General features: G+C 42.0%; 1 long non-coding RNA gene across 1 annotated transcript; it reads left to right on the top strand.

The window, feature by feature from the left end:
- The first annotated feature begins 332 nt into the window (after positions 1–332).
- Positions 333–1,192, top strand: LOC115931218 (uncharacterized). The gene is made up of 2 exons (XR_004067751.1): positions 333–382; positions 710–1,192. It is a non-coding gene; the product is annotated as an uncharacterized lncRNA (long non-coding RNA).
- The last annotated feature ends 20,620 nt before the right edge of the window (positions 1,193–21,812 follow it).

Genomic DNA, 21,812 nt, shown 5'->3' with positions numbered 1-21,812 from the left:
CACCTTGAACCAAGTCCCAGTTGGAAAAAATGAGACCCATAATTCAGCTTTTTCGTTTTGTCAGCTGTAAGGCTAGATTAGGCCCTTTCCCCTTCAACCCTGGAGGTTAGATGCCTGGTTCCAGCAATGGCTCTTCTTCTAATAGCTCTGTGCTCTCAGACATATCACTGCCCCTCTCTGGGCCTCCCTCCTGTGCTGTAAAATGATGGAGCTGCAATCGGGGCCGCCTGGGCAATTGTTAAACGCCACTCATGACCTTCTCTTGGTTCTTTTCCTCTGTGTTCTTCTTGTTCCATTTCACTGCCCCTTACAATTCTTCCCAAGGAAAAGAAGTGAAATGCAAATGAGTTTTTTGAGTTTTTGTTGACACCTCTAACTGCAGGTTGGAAAGCTTGGGGGCTTTGGCCCTGGTTGGGTAGGTTCTGCTCGCTGGGGAATCAGGCCTGAGCTGGCTCTGATCCCTCTCCCTTCTCCTAATCACTGCCCTGGCTGCAGAACTCTGGGCTGGCACCAGAATAGCAGCCAACATTTGGCTGACACAGGACATAATTTTTAATCATGGGAAGGCAGACATAAGTACAAAAGGCCTATTTTCTTCACGCAGGTTAAAGTATCTGCTTTTGGGTTATGTCTGTCTGTATTTGGCAGGGCTGGTCTTGGGGAAGTTCCGGGATTCGTGAACAAAAGGTCAGTCTCCTTCCTTTTCCAGGATGGAAGCGGCACAAATTGTTCTGATCAGGGAGCAATAACATGCCACGACCCCCAGGGCTCCCAGGCAGGCGGAGGGGGCACCCAGTCTCAGCAGCCCGCGATCTGCTCGGCCCCTGCGAGCTGCATGCCTCACATTTCCCCAGCTCCAGCCTCCTTTCAAAGGCCCTTTATTAAACCACCAACTATTTGCTGTCGAGACATTTAGGATGAAATCATTGTGTTAAACAAATAAACGCAGCTTCGTCCAGATTTCTGCTCTGGGAGCAGAGTAAGAAAATAATTTCTGTCTGCTCGCCACAAAAGCGGCTGGAAAGGTCCAAAGAAAAATATTATTTTTACTCCATTGTGTGAAATATTGTCCAGGAGGATCTGACGGGCTGAGCGTTTGAAGAGTTTGTGCTGGCAGGTTTCAAGGGTCCCCTGGGTCGGCCCCCTGGGATTGTTTTCTGCATTAATAAACTTAGCATGATGTGTGTTAAAAGGAACATTCTGTTTGCTTTGTAAATAAGGGATGTCAAACAAGAAGCAGAAGCCTTACAGACACTAGATGATGTGTTCTCAGAGCGGGGAGAGGGAGGCGGGTGGGAGAGGCACCCTGGAAAAATGGGCATCACTGGGGCTCCCTGAACTGAGCGGAGGCCTTGTTGAGAAAACAAATCAGTCTGTTTGAGTCCAAACCAGGCCACTTCCTCACTGATCCTGGTGGGAAAGCTGAACACTTTGCCCTGAACCAGCAGGATACGGGCTTGGGAAGGAAAGTTCTCAAGTGTCTGTCAGCTGTGTGGTGGAGGAGAGATGATGGCGCCCGGCAGAGGCCCTCCCCCCACCCGCACCCCCCTCCCCTCCCTTTTGGAGAAGGTTCTTGGCTTGCCGGGGTCTCCCAGAGCTGGAGGGCAGGAGGGGGCAGAGGTTAAAGCCATATCTTTGGGAATGATGATCTGGCTCTCGCCCCCTCTATCCCTCTCATACTCCTTCCTCAGATGTCACTGCAGCCCCAAGCGGGTTCCCCTGTCAAATTCCTGACCGGTCCTTGGGGACGCTGACATCGTGGGAGACACATCACCCTGGCCCTGTGATCCTTGCCTCTGCGGGAAACCTGCAGGAGCCAGGGCAGGATGTGTACCGTCTCTGGCTCAAGTATTTGCTATTTTCACAGGTGCCTCCCCTGGCCCCTCAGCCCTCTCCGTTGTCCGCTGTCCGCTCCAATGTTATTGAAGGCTCCCCAGACCTCCCAGGCATTCTCATTTCCACCCGCTGCCCTGCTGCTCTCTTCCCTCTCTCCCTAAATTCTCCATTCCCCTCTGTGGTCCTCGGAGGAATCCCTTGTCATCCATTTCTATTCTGGAAAGTCCTGGCTCTCTCCTTGCCCAAAAGTTCAAACTGTTTCTTGAAGCTTTGGAAGAAGGGGACAACAGGGAATCCTGAGTTCTGTTTAGTGAGCATCTTAGACTCTCAGAGCTTCAAGGGTCTAGACACAGAAACCAGGGGCCTGCCCCCAGGCACCATTAGAATCACCTGGAGAGCCTTTACAGGTTCTGTTTTCTGAGCCCACACCTGAGTAGTTCTGCTTCAGTTACCTTGCGGTGATCCTCAAACCTCAAAACTTTGTAAAGTTTTGGTGACTCCAGCAGTGGCTAATTTCGAGCACAGCAACCAAGCGCCCAAGCCAAAACTATTGTTCTTACCCACATGTTTATTTCATGCAGGAGTAAGTGATGTGTCCAAAGTCTCTGTATGAGTTTCCTGTGACTGCTGCAACTAAATGCCACAAACTGGGGGGCTTAAACAACAGATATTTCTTCTCTCACAGCGCCGGAGGCTGGAAGGCCAAAATCAAGGTGATTTTGGCAGAGACAGGCTACCTCTGGAGGCTCTAGGAAAGGGTCCTTCCTCGCCTCTCCCAGCCTCCCTTGGCTGCAGACATTCCTTGGCTTGTGGCTGCATCTCTCTCTCTCTCTTCACTTTGCCTTTTCCTCTCTTCTGTCTATGTTATTTCCCTCTTATTGTTACAGAACAGGGACAGGGAAGTGCTGGCTAGAGAAGGGCATGGTCCCAGGCGAGGGCTCTGTGCCCACAGACTAAGGTGAGGTCAGGCATTTCTGTTTTCTTGCCTAAATGTTGCATTTCCCAAGACTACCGTGGCCTGCCATGCCCCCATCCTGTGCCTATGAAAACCCCGAGACCCTAGCAGGCAGAGACACAAGGGGCTGGACATTGAGAGGAAGTGGAGAGCACACCGAAAAGCACCAGCAGGCCAGCAGGCCATCGACTGGTGGAATAACACAGTTTGGCTGGGGCAGTTGGAGGAGAGCCTGGGCTGCTGAGTGGCCCGACTCCAGGAGAAAACCATCCCCCTTCTGCCTCCCCCATCTGCTAAGAGCTACTTCCACTCAATAAAACCTTTCACTCATTCTCCAAACCCCCGTGTGATCCAATTCTTCTGATACATCGAGGTGTCGGAGCACTGAAGAAGCGAGCCACATTTCCCATCACACGCCCTGCAAGGGGAACAAGGGGACTTTTCCCATTTCATTATGACACTGGTGATGGCATTTTGATCCTAGCTGGATAAACCAAGATAAGTTCCTCCTCTCAAAATCTTAACTACATCTTTTGCCATAAAAGGTGATATCCACTCTTTTACCATAGGAGGTGATAATCACAGGTTCTAGCAATTAGGACATGAACATAGTTTTTAGGGGGCTGCTGTTCAGTCTACTACAGTCCCTCAGTCAGTGGCTGAGTCAGGGCTGGAATCTGGATCTTTTTATTTCCTCTAGAGTGTATCTGCTGCTCTACTCCATTTTTAGCAAGCAACAAATCTTCCTGAAAGATCTATTTTAAAAGGTGACCCCCTATCTGAGAGCATCTGGGGCCACACACTTCCTTTTGAAGCAGTGTAGTGTTAATTTATGTGCAGGGTTTTGTAGTCAGAAGACTTGAGTTCAAACCTCAGCACTTACTTATTTTGCCAATTTCCTTGTCTGTACATTGGGGGTAATCACATAGACTTGTTTAAACGGTTAACTGATATAATGCATGTAATGCACTTAGCAGAATCAAGCACACAGTATAGGCTTGATTCGCTTGCTAGGGCTGCCATAACAAAGTACCGCAGTCTGCGTAGATTAGACAACAGAAATTTCTTCTCTCCATTCTGGAAGCTGAAAGTCAGCAGGTTTGGTTTCTTCTGAGTTCTCTCTCCTTGGCTTAAAGTTGACCAACTTCTTTGCATCCTCACATGGCCTTCTCTCTGTACTTGGGCACTCCTGGCATCCCTTCCTCTCCTTATGAGGACATAAGTCCTGTTATATTAGGACCCCACCATTTTGACTTCATTTAGTGTTTATTATCCCTTTAAAGCCCTATCTCCAAATACAGTCACAGTGTAGGTTGAGGCTTCAACATATAAATTTTAAGGGAAAACAATTCAGTCTGTAACAAAGTTTAATGTTAGTTATTAGTATTATTATTGGTCAGGCAGGGGTTAAATATTTTATCATTAAAAACTATTAAATGGTGGCTCACACCTGTAATCTCAGCACTTTGGGAGGCCCAAGTGGGAAGATTGCTTGAGCCAGGAGTTCAACCAGCCTGAGTAACATAGTGAGACCCCCGTCTCTATAAAATTCTTAAAAAAAAAAACTAACCAGTCGTGATGGCACACACCTGTAGTTGCAGCTACTTGGGAGGCTGAGATGGGAGGATTCCTTGAGCCCAGGAAGTCGAGGCTGCAGTGAGCGGTGATCATGCCACTGTACTATAGCCTGGGTGACAGAGCAAGACCCTGTCTCAAAAAAAAAAAAAAAAAAAAAAACCACCACCACCACCAACAAAAACGATTAACACCCACACACACATGTTCTTTCTGTCAAAAATAAGGAATAAATAAAATATGCAACAGGTATATTGCTAATGCAACATTAGCAACCAATGAGCTGAATTAAAACTGAACAGTGAATGGAGGTACTGGAAGCCCTCACTTGGGAGGCAGGGGGCAAGTGGGCCACACTGGGAAAGGGGCCAAGACTGCAGAGGGTGACAGATTGAGTGAGAGCAATTTCAGGGAGTTGCACAGAGCTCTTCTTCTTGCACTCATAGCTAAGTGGTCTCCAAGGAATTGCCACCTGCTTGGCATCCTGGCAAGCTTTAGCAGTAGCCACCCGCAGCCTGCTACCCTTCCTTGCTAGTCTGTTTTAAGAGTAATATGAGCAAAAAGAGTCAGGGAAACTTAAAGGTACCTGAGAACTGTCAGAAATGAGAGGCTGTCATTTAGAGCCTTTGAAAGATTTCATGTTGCTTTTGTAAAATCCCTGACTTTTCCCCAGCCAGTATTAAAGGGAAAATTCCAGCCGGGCATGGTGCCTCATGCCTGTAATCCCAGCATTTTGGGAGGCCGAGGCAGGCAGATCACGAGGTCAGGAGATCAAGACCATCCTGGCTAACATGGTGAAACCCTGTCTCTACTAAAAATACAAAAAGTTAGCCGGGAGTGGTGGCGGGCGCCTGTAATCCCAGCTACTCAAGAGGCTGAGGCAGGAGAATCACTTGAACCCAGGAGGTGGAGGTTGCAGCGAGCTGAGATCGCGCCACTGCACTCCAGCCTGGGTGACAGAGGGAGACTCCAAAAAAAAACAGGAAGGAAGGAAGGAAGGAGGGAGGGAGGGAGGGAGGGAGGGAGGGACAGAGGGACGGAGGGACGGAGGGAAGAAGAGAGAAAGAAAGAAAGAAACAAAGAAAGAAAATTCCTCATGGTCAGGCTCAGAGCACATCTCCCAGCATCATGGAGTTGCTGAGTTTCCCCATCATGTTGCCATTTTTAGCAGGCAACACAATTGCACTGGAAGATCTACTTTAAAAGGTGACTTCCCCAGGGCCTTATCTTCTCCCCTCTGACACTCCCATGGTGCAGCTCCATCTCCATCACTGTCTCCCAGGGATTTCTTTTCCTCATCTTGCCCCATGAGCAGTGGGTGACCAGAAATCCTAATCTTGCTCCTGGAGGAAAGTTCAAGACAGTAAGATATGGGTGAAGCCTGACTGTTAAGGTCACTTCATAGTGAGGGGAAGCCAGGCTGGCCTGAGCATCTTCCCAGAGCTTCATGCTAGAAGGCAACCCAGGCCAAACCCCACAAGAAAGCATGCCCTGTCTCCACAGTGTATAATCAGAGCAGAATGATAACATTCTTCTCTAGTATGTTTAATATGTATCTGTTTCCTCTGCTGGTTAGTGCCACTTGTTTTCCTGCTCCTGACTTCTCTTTAGCTGGTTGTTTTTTCACATAAACTTCAAAGTTGTAGCCAACCAAGTATTTACACTATACCAGGAAGGGCTCTTTAAAGACTGGGAAAAAAGATGAAAACTCAGTAGTTTCTGTACTATCTCCTACACATCTTCATGCAGCTACTTTTAATGGTGCTTCTGGCCTGTCCTCCTCCCATTGTGGGGTCTGCCTATAGGATAATCAAAGCTCCGCCAACAAGGGAGTAATAACAGCTTAAATTAGCTCCAGCTATGGATAGAATCAGAATCATGATGTGATGACAATATTTCCATGGAAGTTTTAAATAATGCTAGAGGATCACTCAACATCTTACAACTGCTACAGTCTTCTCTGGCATTCTTGCTTCCAACATACATTAGAAGATGGGACTGTAAGTCAAAAAATGTTCTGCACAAAGCCATGAGTTAAACTGAACCAGTTTTAAGTCCCTTTAAGCTGAGATAGCTGAGAGTCTACAAGTCTTCAGTGAAACAAAGAGAAGGCTGAGGATTAGTCCCAAGCAGCCTCCTGCAGGGAGGGAACAGCGCAAGGGAAAACCAGGACCCCAGAGTTCAAGATTTCTTGTTTTCAGAGAGCAATAGAACTTCTTTTTTTCCCTCTATACCTCCTTTAGCTTTACTTGTTTATTTTTTTAAGTTAGGGTATAAGTTACAAACAACAAAATTTATCCTTTTAATTATAGAGTTCTGCATGTTTTGACAAATACATACAATCATGAAACCACTTCCACAATAAGATATTAAACAGTTATATCAATCCCCCTACCACATATTTCTATACTCCTTTGTAGTCAATCTCTTTTCCCACCCCCAGCCCCTGGAAACCACTGTTTTTCCCAGAACAGCATGCAAATAAAATCATACAATATGCAGTCTTTTGGGTCTGGCTCCTTTCACTTAGCATAATGCATTGAGGGTCATCCACGTTTCCATGTTATTGAAATATCATAATTTATTCCTTTTCTGTTTTTGAATATAATTCCATTGTATGGATGTACTATATTTTGTTTATCTGTTCACCAGTTGAAGGACTTTTTTTCTAGGTTTTGTTGGTATGAATAAAGCCACTATAAATATTCACATACAGATTTTAGCATGGACATAAATTTTAATATCCCTTCAGTAAATAGTTGGGAATGAGACTGCTACATCATGTTAAGTGTTTGTTTGGCATTATCAAAAACTTCAACTGTTTTCCAACGTGGCTGTGCCATTTTGCATTCCCATCAGCAGTGGATGAGAGTTCCAGTTACTCCACATTCTTGCCAGCATTTGGCATTGTCAATTGTAGTTTCTTTTGAAATGCACAACAGCCTTGTTTTTTAGAAAAAGAGGCTAAACCAGTAAGAATGTGTGACTTATTCAGCTGACTAAATAGTCGGGCCAGAATTTAAACTCAGAACCCTGGACAGTTCTAGACTAATTTTAGTCCAGTGTTTTAACTTTCCTAATCTCATCCCCCTCTACACAGCTCCGCCACAGTCGTAAAAACCAACGGTTTAGCAACTATAACAACTGTGACAGCCAGCAGTCTAGTAGCTACTGGAGGAGCAGATAGGTTGGGAGCTCCCCCAAACCCTATCCCCAGAGAATCGGCACTATTTGATTTGGCTGGCAACTTGCTGCAAAGCTCCATTCTCAGGGTTTCTCTTTCTTTGATGTGACTCAAAGCTCTCTATGTGCAAGCAGCCTGTCCACAGGGTGCTTGTTGAAAGCAATCAGCTGCAATTGTCTAATTGCATCTGAGGCAGCATTAGCAGTCACAGCTAACAAGAGGCTGACCAAAAATCTTAAAAGGAAAAACTAGTAAATGAGATGTGCATAGAGAAATTTGCAAAGCTCAAACATATTCCTGGGAATCTAATAAGCCATGCACATGCACAGGACTGTGTGCCTGCCCAGAGCTGTCTATATGTCAAGAAAATACCTGAGAAGATCCAAAATTCTCACCTCTTACTTTGAGGCTCTGCACTAGCAGAGAATGAAGGCTTAGATAGAGTTGTAATCTACTTGCTAGAACATTAAGGACATGCTCCAACACAGAAAGAGCCACTTGGAAAAGGCTGGGAGACTTATTCGTTAAGGAGTTTAATAAAATCTCTGTCTAATCATTAGACTACTAAGCTAACCAACCAGAGACTTAAACGCCACACATGACAAAAAGTACTAAGTCCAAGAGGGTCACTAAACAAACAAACAGCAGAGGCAGTAACAATTGCCTGAAAAGTATGGCCCATACACAGGACGAAAAAAGCAGTCAGTAACAACTTTTCCTAAAGAAGCTCAGATATTAGACAGAAACATTAATTCAGCTATTATAGATATGTTCAAATAACTAAAGGAAATCATGGGTGAGGAATTAAAGGGAAGTATGAAAACAACATCTTACCACACAGAATATCAATAATGAGATAGACATTATTAAAAGAACCAAATAAAAATGTGGGGTTTGAAAAGGATAATAACTAAAATGAAAAATTTACTAGAGGCTTGTATTAGGGCTCTACAGAGAAACAGAATCAATAGGAATATCTATATCTATAGCTACAGAAAGAGAGAGAGAAGAGAAGATTTATTAGGAAAACTGTCTCACACAATTATGGAGGCTGAAAAGTCCCATGATATTCTATGTGCGAGCTGGAGAACCACGGAAGTAAGTAGCACGACTCAGTCCAAGTCTGAAGATCTGACAACTAGGAGAGCTACTGGTAAAAATCTTGAAGTCCAAAAGCTGGAAATCGTAGAGTTCTGATGTCTGATGGCAGGAGTAGATGTGTGTTCCAGCTCCAGAAGAGAGAGAGGGAAAAAAATTTACCTTTTCTCTGTCTTCTTGTGCTTTCCATGCCCTCAGTAGATTGAATGGTGCCCACACACATTGGGTAAAGGGGTAGAGCGGTTCTTCCTTACTCAGTCCAAGGATTTAAATGCCAATCATTTATGGAAACACCCTCACAGACATCGAAATAATGCTGTACCAGCTATCTGAGGTATCCCTTAATCCAGTCAAGTTGACACTTAAAACTAACCAACATAGGACTCAACAATAAATTTTATTTTTTATTTTTTATTTTTTTTAATTTTTGTGACAGTATCTCACCATGTTGTCCAGGCTGGTCTCAAACTCCTGGGGTCAAGGTATCTGCCCACCTTGGCCTCCCAAAGTGCTGGGACTGTAGGTGTGAGCCGCTGCACCTGGCCTCAACAGCAGATTTTAAATAGTAAAAGAAAGAATCAGCAAACTCAAAGACATATCAGTTGAGATAATCCAATCTGAGAGACAAGAATAAAACAGAATAAAAATACCTGAAAGAAACTTCGAGACCTGTAGGATACCATCAAGTATATCACCATATGCATAATGGGAGCCCTAAATGCAGAGAAGAGAGGGAAATAAAACAAAGAATATTTGAACAGATAATGGCTGAAACTGTTGATGAAAAACATTAATCTACATATCCAAGAAGCTTAACTAACTCCAAGTATAAACTCAAAGAATTCCACACCTAGATACATCAATCAAAACATCAAAACAAAAAACAAAAAGAAAATCTTGAGGGCAACAAGAGAAAAGCAACTCATTCATACAATGGTGCTCAGTAAGATTCACAGCTGACTTCTCATCAGAAACCATGGAGGCCAGAAGGCAGTAGGATAACATACTTAAAGTGCTAAAAAAAGACTGTCGGTCAAGAATTTTATATCCTGCAAAACTACTATTAAAAACTAAAGGAGAAATTAAGACATTCTAAGATCAACAGAAAAGGAGAGAACTCATTGCTAGCAGACCTGCCCTTTAGGTAGAAATTAAAGGACCCCAGGGAGTAACTCAAATCCACAAGAAGAAATAAGGACCACCAGTAAAGGTAAATACATTGGTAAATACAAAAACAGCTTAAATGTATCAATCTCCTTGGTAAATACAAAAACAGCATAAATGTATCAATCTCCTCAAAAGCCACAGTGGGTCACCACGGCATATGTAGTTGCCCAAAGAACCAAAATCTCGAGAAATTTTTATCTTTCACAAATGCAGATGTACAAAAAGGACATCTCTTCATTTATTGAGGAAGTTCAACATTTTTATTGACATACACAATGCTTACACACAAAGTCAACTTTGTGACAATGCACTTTCATGGAGTCAAATCTGCAAAAGAAAAATACATAAAACAAATTAGAACTCTCTAAAGTTTTAAACAATTGATGCCTCCAGTACTGGAAATGATGTGAAGATGAAATACATAGCATAGCAAATTAATGCTATGTGTGAAGGGGCAGATATCATACATGATTGAATAATTTTGCAGGAGAGATTTCCTGTAATTTTTACTTGCATTTTTACTTCTTCTATAATCTTTGAAACACTCAATACAGTTCTATTTGGAGAGTGGTTGTGGTCTACAAATTTTGCAACCATCTGCTGTTCATTTGAAAGTCTAGTTATTGCTTGGCTGTTGCAATTAAGCAATTTTGTGCTTTTGCAACACCAATAATAATTAGCTTTTAAATGTTTATCTTTCACCATTAAGTAGCCTTGTATACTGATCACAGCCTTTTTGCAAAGGAAAAATTTCATGGATCTCTTCTATTGAGCTGGAAGAAAAACAGTAAGAAGGAATAATATTTGGCTTCCCTGACACCAAATCTGTATTAGTCACGGTTCTCCAGAGAAACTGAACCAATAGAATATGTACATAGATATATAGAGGGGATTTATTAGGAAAATTGCCTCACATAATTATGGTGGCTGAGAAGTTCAACAATCTGAAAGCTAGAGACCCAGGGATGCTGGTAGTGTGGCTCAGTCCAAGTCCAAAGGCTTCAGACCCAGGAAAGCTCATGATATATCTGTCAGGTTGTGTAAGTTCTGAAGTCAAGGCCAGCAAGCCTGGAATTCTGATGTCCAAGACAGCTGATATGGTTTAATCTGTGTGTCCCCACCCAAATCTCATGTCAAATTGTAATCCCCATGTTTTGGAGGAGTGGCCTGGTGGGAGGTAATTGAATCATGGGGGCAGACTTCACCCTTGCTGTTCTCATGATGGAGTTCTCATGAGATCTGGTTGTTTAAAAGTGTGCAGCACTTCTGCCTTTGATCTCTCTCTCCTGCCACCATGTAAAAAAGGTACTTGCTTCCCCTTCACCCTTCTGCCATGATTATTAAGTTTCCTGAGGTTTCCCAGCCATGCTTCCTACACAGCCTGTGGAACTGTGAGTCAATGAAACCTCTTTACTTCATAAATTACCCAGTTGCAGGTAGTTCTTTATAGTAGCGTGAGAACAGACTAATACACTAGCAGAAGAAAAGTCTGTCTTAGCTCCCAAAGAGAGAGATGAAGTGGCCTTTTGTATTTGTTCTCTCAAGGTCCCAGCCAATTGTATGGTGCCCTTCAACACTGAGGGCAGATCTTCTGCACCTAGTCCACTCAGACTCACACTAATCTCCTCCAGAAACAGCCTCACAGACACGCCCAAAATAATGCCTTACCAGGTTTCTAGATATTCCTTAATCCAGTCAAGCTGACATCTAAAATTAAGTCCACAAATGTGGCCCTTGTCAACCTGGCACCTGTAGGCAGCTCCTTAAACCTTGGTTAATCTCCAAACAGACAATAATAAGGTAATAGTTCCACTTAATATGATGCAACTATCATGCATGCAACCAAAAATATACTAATATCATCCCCAGGATTCAGCTTTCAGGATTTCAACATTCAGAATTGTAATCTTTTAGGATTATGATTTTCAGAATATTAGACATTAGAAATTTTAGACTTTAGGAATTTTAGAGTTCAGGGATTCTGATCTTAGGGATTTCAACATTTAGGATTACGGTGTTAAGGATTGTCTTTTGAGATTATGATCAACACTGCTGAGAAAGACACAACTATTCAAAGTGACTCAAGAAGAAATAGAAAATCAGTATAGACCTATGAGAAGTAAACAGACTGAATTAGTAATTGAAGAACTTTCTGCAAAAAAAGCCTAGACCCAGAGAGCTTCAAGGGTGAATCCTACTAACTGTTCAAAAAAGAAGTAAGACCAATCCTTCACAAATTCTTCCAAAAAATAGAAAAGAGAACTCTTCCCAACTCATTTTATAAGGACAGTATTACACTGACACCAAAACCAAAAACATCACAAGAAAACTAAAGACCAATATCTCTTATGAATATAGATGCAAAAATTCTCAAAAAATACTATCAAAATGACTCCAGAAACATATATAAAGGACTACACCCCATAGCCAAGTGAGATTTATCTCAGGAATGCAAAGTTACCTCAACATTAAAAAATCAATCAATGTAATATACCATATTAATAGTGTAAAGGACAAACACCCCATGATTAGTTCAGTGTGTGCAGAGATAGCATTTGACAAAATTTAATACCTTTTCATGAGAAAGACACTCAACGAACTTTAGCTAGGAGCAACAGGGAGCTTTCTCATCCTGATACATGCCATTTATGAATATCATACTTAATGGTCAAAGACTAAACGCTTTCCTTCTAAGATCAGGAATAAAACAAGGATGTCTGTTCTTGCCACTTTTATTCAACAGTATACCAGAAGCACTAGACAGGGCAATTAGACAAGGAAAAGAAATAAAAAGCATACATCTGTATTCACAGACACAATCTTGTATGTAGAAAATCCTAAGGAGCTCACACAAAAAACTTCTAGAGATAAGTGGGTTCATCAAAGTTTTAGGATACAAGATTAGTATTCAACAATATTACACATTAACAATGAACAATCTAAAATGAAATTAAGAAAACAATTCAATTTATAATAACATCAAAAAGAATAAAATATTTAGAAATAAATTTACCAAAAGAAGAGTAAGGTGTTTGAAAACTGCAAAACATTGTTGACAGACATTAAAGAAGACCTAAATAAATGAAAAGACATCTTGTGTCCATGGATGGGAAGATTTAATAATGTTGAGACAATAATACTTCCCAAATTGATCTACAGTTTCAGTCAATCTCTATAAAAATCAAGGCTGCCTTTTTTTGCAGAATCTGACAAACTGATTCTAAAATTCATATGAAAATGATAAGGGACCTAGAATAGCTAAAACAACCTTGGAAAAGAACAAAGTTAGAGGACTCATACTTCCTTATTTTAAAACTTTCTATTTCATTTTTTATCTTAGGGATTTCAACATTTAGGATTATGGTGTTAGGGTTGTGTCTTTTGGGATTATGATAAACACTCTTGAGAAAGACACAACTATTCAAGTGACTCAAGAAGAAATAGAAAATCAGTATAGACCTATGACAAGTAGACAGACTGAATTAGTAATCAAAGAACTTTCTGCAAAGAAAAGCCTAGGCCCAGACAGCTTCAAGCTAAAGTAATCAAGATAGTGTGGTAATGGATAAGGATATGCAAATAGATCAATAGAATAAAGAGTCCAGAAATACATCCATACATTTATGATCAACTAATTTTTGACAAGAGTGCCAAGGCTATTCAGTGGAGGAATGAATAGCCTTCAATAAGTGGTGCTGACACAACTGTATATCCACACGACCCTACTTCACACCATACACAAAATTAACTCAAAGTGGATAATACACTTAAATGTAAGAACTAAAACTATAAAACTCTTAGAGGAAAACATAGGAGTACATCTTATTACCTCAAATTATGCAATAGTTTCTTAATTATGATACAAAAAGCACAAGGGATGAAAAAAATAGATGAATTGGACTTCATCAAAATTAAAATTTTCATGTTTCAAGGACACTGTGAAGAAAGTGAAAAGACAATCTATGGAATGAGATAAATTATTTGGAAATCAGATATCTTATAAGGGACTTGTATCGAGAATATGTAAAGAGCTCTCACAATTCAATAAGAAAAAAAAATGACCCAGTTAAAAAATGGGCACAGGATTTGAACAGATGTTCATAGAAGCATTATTCATAACAGCCAAAAAGAGGAAACAACCCAAATATTCATCAACTGATAAAGGGATAAATGAATGTGGTATATCCATACAATGAAATATTGTTCTGCAATTAACTGGAATGAAGTTTTGGTACATGCTACAACTTGGGTAAACCTTGAAAACATTATGCAAAGTGAAATAAGCCAGACAGGAAATGCCATATATTGTAGGATCCTGTTTATACAAAATGTTCTGAATAGGCAAATCCACAGAGGCAGAAAGTGCACTAGTAGTTGCAAGGGGCTGGGGGAAGGGGAAAATGGAAGAGTGACTGCTAAAAGGTATGGAATTTCTTTGGAAGGCATTGAAAGGCTTTTGGAATTATATAAAGATGATGATTACACAATTTGGTGAATATACTAAAAACTACTGAACTACACTTTTGAAAGGGTGGACTTTATGGTATGTGAATTATATCTCAATAAAACTGCAATTAAACAGAAAAAATAGACCTATGTGTGTCAACGTTCTCAGTCAGGGAAAAGTGTGGGGAGAGGAAGGAATAGTGGGCAGGAACTAAACTTGGGGTTGAAAAACCCAACTTCATCACTTATTTGCTCTATGACCTTGAAAAAAGCCACTCAAACCCCTTGAATCTCATTTTCTACATTTTACATACTGGAAAAATTACATCCCCCTCAAAGCTTTATGTGGCTCAGATAAGATAGTGTCTATGAAAGCATCATATGACCTATAAATTGTTATTTAAATGTTAGATACAATCCTAAGATCCTGAATTGTCCTCTGGAGCAGCAACTCTTTCCATAAGATTTGAGCTGCTTGAGAACGGCAGAGGCACTTTGATAGATTCTGTCCCCTCCCTCTGGCTCCTCAGTGCTTAACACAGCATTCAGCATAATAGATACTCCATAAGCGGATTTCACAAACACAAAGATTTGATTGTATGGTCAAGAAGGTCAGGCAAGCAGAGTGGAGTAGGAGACAAATACCTAAATTCATAAGTGTTTATAAGTATGGTACATGTAATTACATGCATGTAATTACAATGAGATGAGGAGATGATCACATGTGCATATTTATCCATTTCAACATATCTCTCCTGGAGATACAAGATGAGGACTTATTGGGTGAGATATTTGTGTCTCCCACCATTGGATCTTCATGCTTCCAACAGAAAGGAAAGGTTGAACATGGTTCAAAAGGATTTCTTAAGATGTTTGATGTTGGCTATTTATGGGGATAGAAACATCATTAACACATGACTGCTAGTAGAATGGGAACTTGCAAAACATCATACTTCTTCAGGGAGGAACCATTCTTAGCTCACACCCTTTCCTGGTAACTTCTTGATTATTTTATCTTAAAAACCCTAACAAAAACAGAATGTAATTCCCTCCAACACTGTGCTCTAAGTGAGGCTCCAGAGGGTAGATCAGCCCATGTGTTTTCTAAGTTATTTATAGAGTTAATGCCCCACAAGGGAGGCATTAGATGGACCCACTTCTATTAGGTCATATGTTGTTCATACTGGATTCCTGGAAATCCAGTTGTCTTTTCCTAGGACTCCAGGATGTCATGACCAAAAATATACATTTTAAAACCTCTCCACCTCCAAAGCTCTGCTCAAAAGGAGTGGTACTGCAGCTTTTTATTCTTACTATTGAAATGTTTCCATTGATGATTATTTGGCCTAGCAACTTCCAAAACCTTGGTATTTGGAATAGCTTGCTAATGTTTTCTTAAATTACATCCTCTTGTGGGTCCATAAAATACTAAAGTTATTACAAATAAATAAATGGAGTTTCTCTTCATGATGTAAAGCAGCTTTCAATGAAGTCATTGAGAGGAAGTTTGGTTTGGAAGGAAGCAGTGCCTAACCAGGGCAAAGCACTGCTTTCCACCCATGGGGGCTAGACACGCTGGGCAGCAGCTGCTCCAAGTCAGCTGAATGAAGCAAATCCCTGCTGCTCCATTTCTTGTTTTAACTTCCAGCAGAAAATACAAGATTTTAAAACGCCTCCTTTCCCTAAAGTCCTCTGCATGTGGGGACCTTGGCACAGCCTCCTTAGAGCTGGTTGAAGAGAGAAGATTTGTCCGTGCTCACTCCCACACCACACCAAAGTGGACCAAGCTGGAGGCCCTGGGACAAGGGACAGCTCATTGGCATTCCTAAGGCTGGCATGACTTCCCCTGACCCATGAGGCTGTGGCCACTCCCAGGCACAATGGAAAACACGTTCTTCAGGACGAGAGAAAATTAAGATGCAAAGGCAAACTCCCAGGAGAGAAGCAGGCTGTGTGTGCCTTGTTGTGGGTGCCTTCCAGATGGCATCTTCTGTGGCACATACTGGGAGGGAGCTGTTCTCATGGGAGTGTTACACAGAGAGCCTCCTGGGTACCTGTTGGCAGCCCCCCACAACCTTTGCTGTGGCCTAAAACTGGAGCTTGGCACCCAATGTCTGTGTGGAAGTAATCACCATTCACCTACACAGTTAGGGGCCGGAGAGCCGACATCCCACAGCTCTCCGGGTTGAACAATTTCCATTTCTGCTTCTTTAAATACAAGGCAGGCTCTCCTCTGTGCAGGACTTCTCTTTCCCAACTCTCCCCTACAAAAACAATTTTCCTGTGCTCATATTAACACAGAAATGTACTTTTCAAAGAATAATACAGGAGTGCTGCTAGGATTCGGGGCACCATTTGGAGCCAGAACTATAAGGGTGCTGCCACTGGTGGTGGTTGTTGTTTTCTTAATTGTAGTAAAAAAAAACAACATATAACGCAACTCCAAATGCTGGTTGAAGATGTGAAGCAGCAGGAACGCTTCTTGATTGCTGGTGGGAATACAGAACGGCAAGGCATTTGGAAGACAGCGTGGTGGTTTCTCACAAAGCTAAACATACTCTTACCAAATGATCAAGTAATCCTACCCAAATGAGCTAAAACCTTATGTCCACATAAAAACCTGTGCACAGATGTTTGTAGCACTTTTATTTATGATTGTTAAAACTTCTTCAAGGTGTGCTTCAGTAGGTTATTGGATAAATAAACTGTGGTACACCCAGACAGTGGAATATGATTCAGTGCTAAAAAGAAATAAGCTACCAAGCCATGAAAAGACATGGAGGAAACTTCAACACATACCACTAAGGGAAAGAAGCCAATGTGAAAAGGCTACAAAGTGCATGATTCCAAGTAGATGACATTCTGAAAAAGGCAAAACTCTGGAGACAATAAAAAGATTAGTGGTTGGCAGAGGTTAAGCGTGGGGGGATAAATATACAGAGCACAGAGGCTTTTTAGGGCAGTGAAAATCCTCCATGGTGAATGTATGACATTTTACACTTGTCCAAACCCACAGAATGTTCAATACCAAGTGTGAACCTTAATGTAAACCATGGACTTTGAGTAATTATGATGTGTCAATGTTGGTTAATTAATGGTAACAAATGCACAGTTTGGGGGATGTTGATTATGGAGGAGGCTGCGTGTCTACTGGGGCAGCAGGCATATGGGAAATCTCTGTATCTTCCTCTCAATTTTGCTGTGAACCTAACTAAAACTGTTCTTTAAAAAAAGTATTTTTAAAATACACACCTAATATAAAATGTACCATCTTAACCAAATTTAAGTGAACAGCTCAGCAGTGTTAAGTATACTCACATCATTATACAACTATCTCTGGAACTTTTTCATCTTGCAAAACTGAAACTCTGGGCTTACTATACAACATCTCCTTTCTCCCTCCCCCAGACTCTGACAACCACCAGTCTTTCTGTTTCTGTGAATTTGACTACTTTAGCTACCTCATATAAATGGAATCACACAGGATTTGTCCTTCTGTAACTGGCTTATTTCAGTCAGCATAATGTTGTCAAGGTTCATCCACGTTGTAGTATGTGGCAGGATTTCCTTCCTGTCACATACTGGCTGTGTGTGAATAATAGTCCATTATATGTTTATGCCACATTTTGTTTATTCATTTGTTGATGGACATTTTGATTACCAATGATTTTCAGGTGATGTGGGTAGATTGCTGAGTGTCTTTCTAATTTTCCTTAGTCTTATGGTAGGAAATGGTATTTCATAAGGGTGTTAAACAGCTCCCGGACATAGGGTCCTAGCAATGCCATTAGATTTGCATCTGTAGCCAAATAGAAATTAATCTGAGGAGCTAGACAGCTTAAGGATAACAAGTGGCTTGAGAGTAAAGGGTTGGTTTTAAGTGAGGCATCTGCTATCATGTTAGTCCATGACCATGTTAGAGGGAGAGAACTGCAGATTCTAAAGTTCATCAGTGCCCCTACTCTCCTACATAAATGCACCTACTAACACTAAATAGAAAATGACAGGCCCTGCAGTGTAGGGGTTAGGAGTATGGACAACGGGGTCCCAGAGAGCTCAGCTTAAATCCCTGTTCTGCCAACTTAACACCATTGTCTTAGGAAATTCAATTACCATTTTCAGCCCCAGTTTGCATATCTCTAGGATAGGGATCAATGTTGCCTAGTGCACATTCATAGTTAGATAGCATGTTTGAAACAAGTGGCACACGCTACGCCCTGTAATCAGTCATTATGACTTGCTTCACTCCAGAGTTCAGTTTTTGCCACCTACCCAGGAACTGTAATAATACATGTTATAATAATACATATTACTTTCTCTCCTCTAGAATGTAAGATCCACGAGGCAGAGATTTTTATTTATTTTTTTACAACCATTTCCTCAGTGCCTAGAACAATATTTGCCACTATGAGGTGCTCAATAAATAAATAAATTCATTCATCCATTTGGTCTTCATGCAACAAAGATTCATTAAATATCTACTTTGTGCCAAGTACTGTGTTTGGCAATACGGGAGACTCAAGATAATAAATAGGTCCCTTGAGGGACTTGGAGATACCATCTCATTGTGTAGAGATGAGATGCACAGGCAGAATAATGAAAGTCGGCTTTCAGGGGTGCCCAAGAATGATGTTGGATGGTGTGAGGGTCATCACAGAACTTCACACAACCAGGAATTGGTGAGATTAATTGGTTAGGGAGGATTTCACACAGAAGCAGGAGTGAGGTGGGGCTTCTTGCCTGCTCCTGCATGGGCACTACGAGGGCAAACTACAGTAGGACCAGGTACACAGATCTCTTTACAGTTCCAAAAAGATTATTTTTGGGGTCCTAGTGATATGCTCACAAGTTTTTGTGAAATTATTGGAAAGCCACCAAGCATTCTATTTTTCATTCCTATTGTTGATGGAAGAAAGAACTCCGTACCTTCATAAATAGTAATCAGCAATCCTATCAACTTATAAAGAAGGAAAATCTATTTCACATGACAAATTGTCTGCCCTGGAAAGTCTGCAGAATAACCAAAGGAGAGAGTAAACTGTGTTTTTTTGTTTTGTTTTTTTCAAGACAGGGTCTTGCTCTGTCACCCAGGCTGGAGTACAGTGGTGCAAACACAGCTCACTGCAGCCTCGACCTCCTGGGCTCAAGCAATCCTCCCACCTCAGTCTCCGCAGTACAGCTAACACTACAGGCAAGCGCCACCATGCCTGGCTAATTTTTTAGTTTTTTGTAGAGATGGGGCCTTGACATGTTGCACAGTCTGGTCTTGAACCCCTGGGATCAAGCAATCCTCCTGCTTCAGCTTCCCAAAATGCTGGGATTACAGGTGTGAGCCATCGTGCCTGGCCTGAGAGTGCACTGTTTTTAACTTTCGTAGGCTTGTTCTACACTAGCAAAGTTACTGGCATTCTTTCAGTCCCAAGCCCTTCCCCCACCCCTACCCCTTGTTGGTTTTAAGAGCCTTCCCACTTTGATCTTCTCAGGTCTGGGAGCTGGCAGACCCCTCTCTAATCTTCCTTAGTATATGATTCTTGACTTTTCCCTCAGGCCTTTTATTTCCTCCTCTTCCTAACAAGAACATCATTGGACCCCAAACTCCACAGGTTGAGCCACAGAGAGAGTTGAGATTTAGTGGTTTGGGACCACACCTGCATAATTATCTGTGTTTCCTAGGACCCACTCCTTTGCAAGCCTTCCCTCTCTTCCCATAACCCTCAGTGTCACCCCCACATCTACCTTAGAGACTGCCAGGGCTAATCCCATAATGCCCACATCCTTGTTTACTTCCTGGGTGTTTACCATCACCACAAGAAGCCTAAGATCCCAGATTGCCCCTCTCACTAGGACTCACCCTCACAGACCTTGGTATATCCTCTAATCTGATTACCTCTCCACCCTTCCCAACCCCCAGGCCCGTCCACTGGATGTCCTCAAGAAAGCACAGCCAATCAACAACACACTCCCGGATATCCTCTGCAGCTCCTCTGAGTGTTCCTCCACCACACAGCTCAGATGGAAATCTGATCTCTGAGGGCACTGCTTCCCCACAGTCCTGAAGCTGGGTTAGGTGTCCTCCTTGCTCCTCACCTTCCTTTCCAGACAATTCTCTCCTTCCTTCTCAAGCACCAGTTGAAAGTTTAGTCATCTATGAGCCTCCAGGTCATTCCTTGAAGATTTTGCACCAGGTTCACAATCAGTTTCCAACACCACCCCTGTCTAATTCAATGCCCTGCCCTCTTAGTTCCTTCATTTCCATTTTCCCAATGATATTGTTCTAAACATACGCCCATTACTAATTCCCCCACCCCCATATTCTCGATTTCAACTTTCTACCTCTGACATTTCTAGCTGACTCCCCTAATCTTCTAACCTCAACAACTACTAGAATCCACTGGGATTTCCAATTCACATCCCCTTTCTCTGCTCCTCATCTGCCACTTAGCCTCACTTCCCTCCTTACCCTGCATGGATTCCTTGGTCCATCATTATTATCACTTCTTCACATATGCCCTCATCCTGCTTAAAATTCACCAGGCAAAAGCCCAAACCTTGTTAAATCCAATTCTCCACCCATTGAACATCCGCGCTCAAGAAACTGACACATGTACTGTCTTAGACTTTATTTTCCAAGAAGAAATTCCTTAGACAGGATTACAATAGAAGTAGTTTTCTCAGAGGTGATCCTTGGAAATATCAGTAGAGAAGTCAGGAAGTGGGAAAGGGAAGAAAGAAAGCCAATAAATGACACACGAATAAGCAAGGTATTTCTCTGAGCAACTGGAGAATTCCACCAGGAAATGCTGCAAAATGTATTGAGCATGCCTCAAAATTGTCCCAGCTGAATGCTGAGGGTGTTAGGGTATTTATCCACTGTATTGGTCTTCTAGGGATGCCATAACAAAATACCATTGACTGAGTGGCTTAAACAACAGACACTTACTAATATTTTCTCACAGTTCTAGATCCTAAAAGTCCAAGATGAGGGTGCCAGCATGGTTGGCTCTAATGAGTGCCCTCTTCTGGATTTGCAAATGAACACTTCCACCTGGTAAAGAGAGAGAACAAGCTCTTTGGTGCCTCTTTTTGTAAGGGCACCCCATCATGAGGGCCCCACCCAAAGGCCCCATCTCTAAATGCCATTACATTGTGGGTTAGGGCTTCAACATATAAATTGCAAGGAGACACAAACATTCTATCCATAACATCCACCAAAGCCTTTTCTATCATTGGTTGAGAGCTGCTTCACAGGGCGGTAACCCTTCAGCGTTTCCTAGTTATCCTACATTCATGCAGAGCATGTTCCCATAGCCAGAACAAATGTGTAAAGCCCTCAAGCAGAGAGTTAGAAGCGTTTGCAGTCATTGTGTAAAGGTGACTGCTGGGAGGATGTGGACAGGGAACCACAGACACAACCAGCAGCAGCTTTTCCACTTACTGACTGGTCTCAGCCTCAGATAGGCCTTTAGTGCTGCCTGGCAATCCTGTTGAATTTCTCTAGTCAACTCTCTCTCTCCTTCCTATTCCTCATACTCTCTTAAACCTCCAAGTCCC

Source organism: Gorilla gorilla, chromosome 19 (genome assembly GCF_029281585.2).
Source record: "Gorilla gorilla gorilla isolate KB3781 chromosome 19, NHGRI_mGorGor1-v2.1_pri, whole genome shotgun sequence".
In the NCBI taxonomy this organism is placed as follows: Eukaryota; Metazoa; Chordata; class Mammalia; order Primates; family Hominidae; genus Gorilla; species Gorilla gorilla.
Note: the sequence above shows the minus strand (reverse complement) of the source record. Positions and strands in the feature narration are given on the sequence as shown.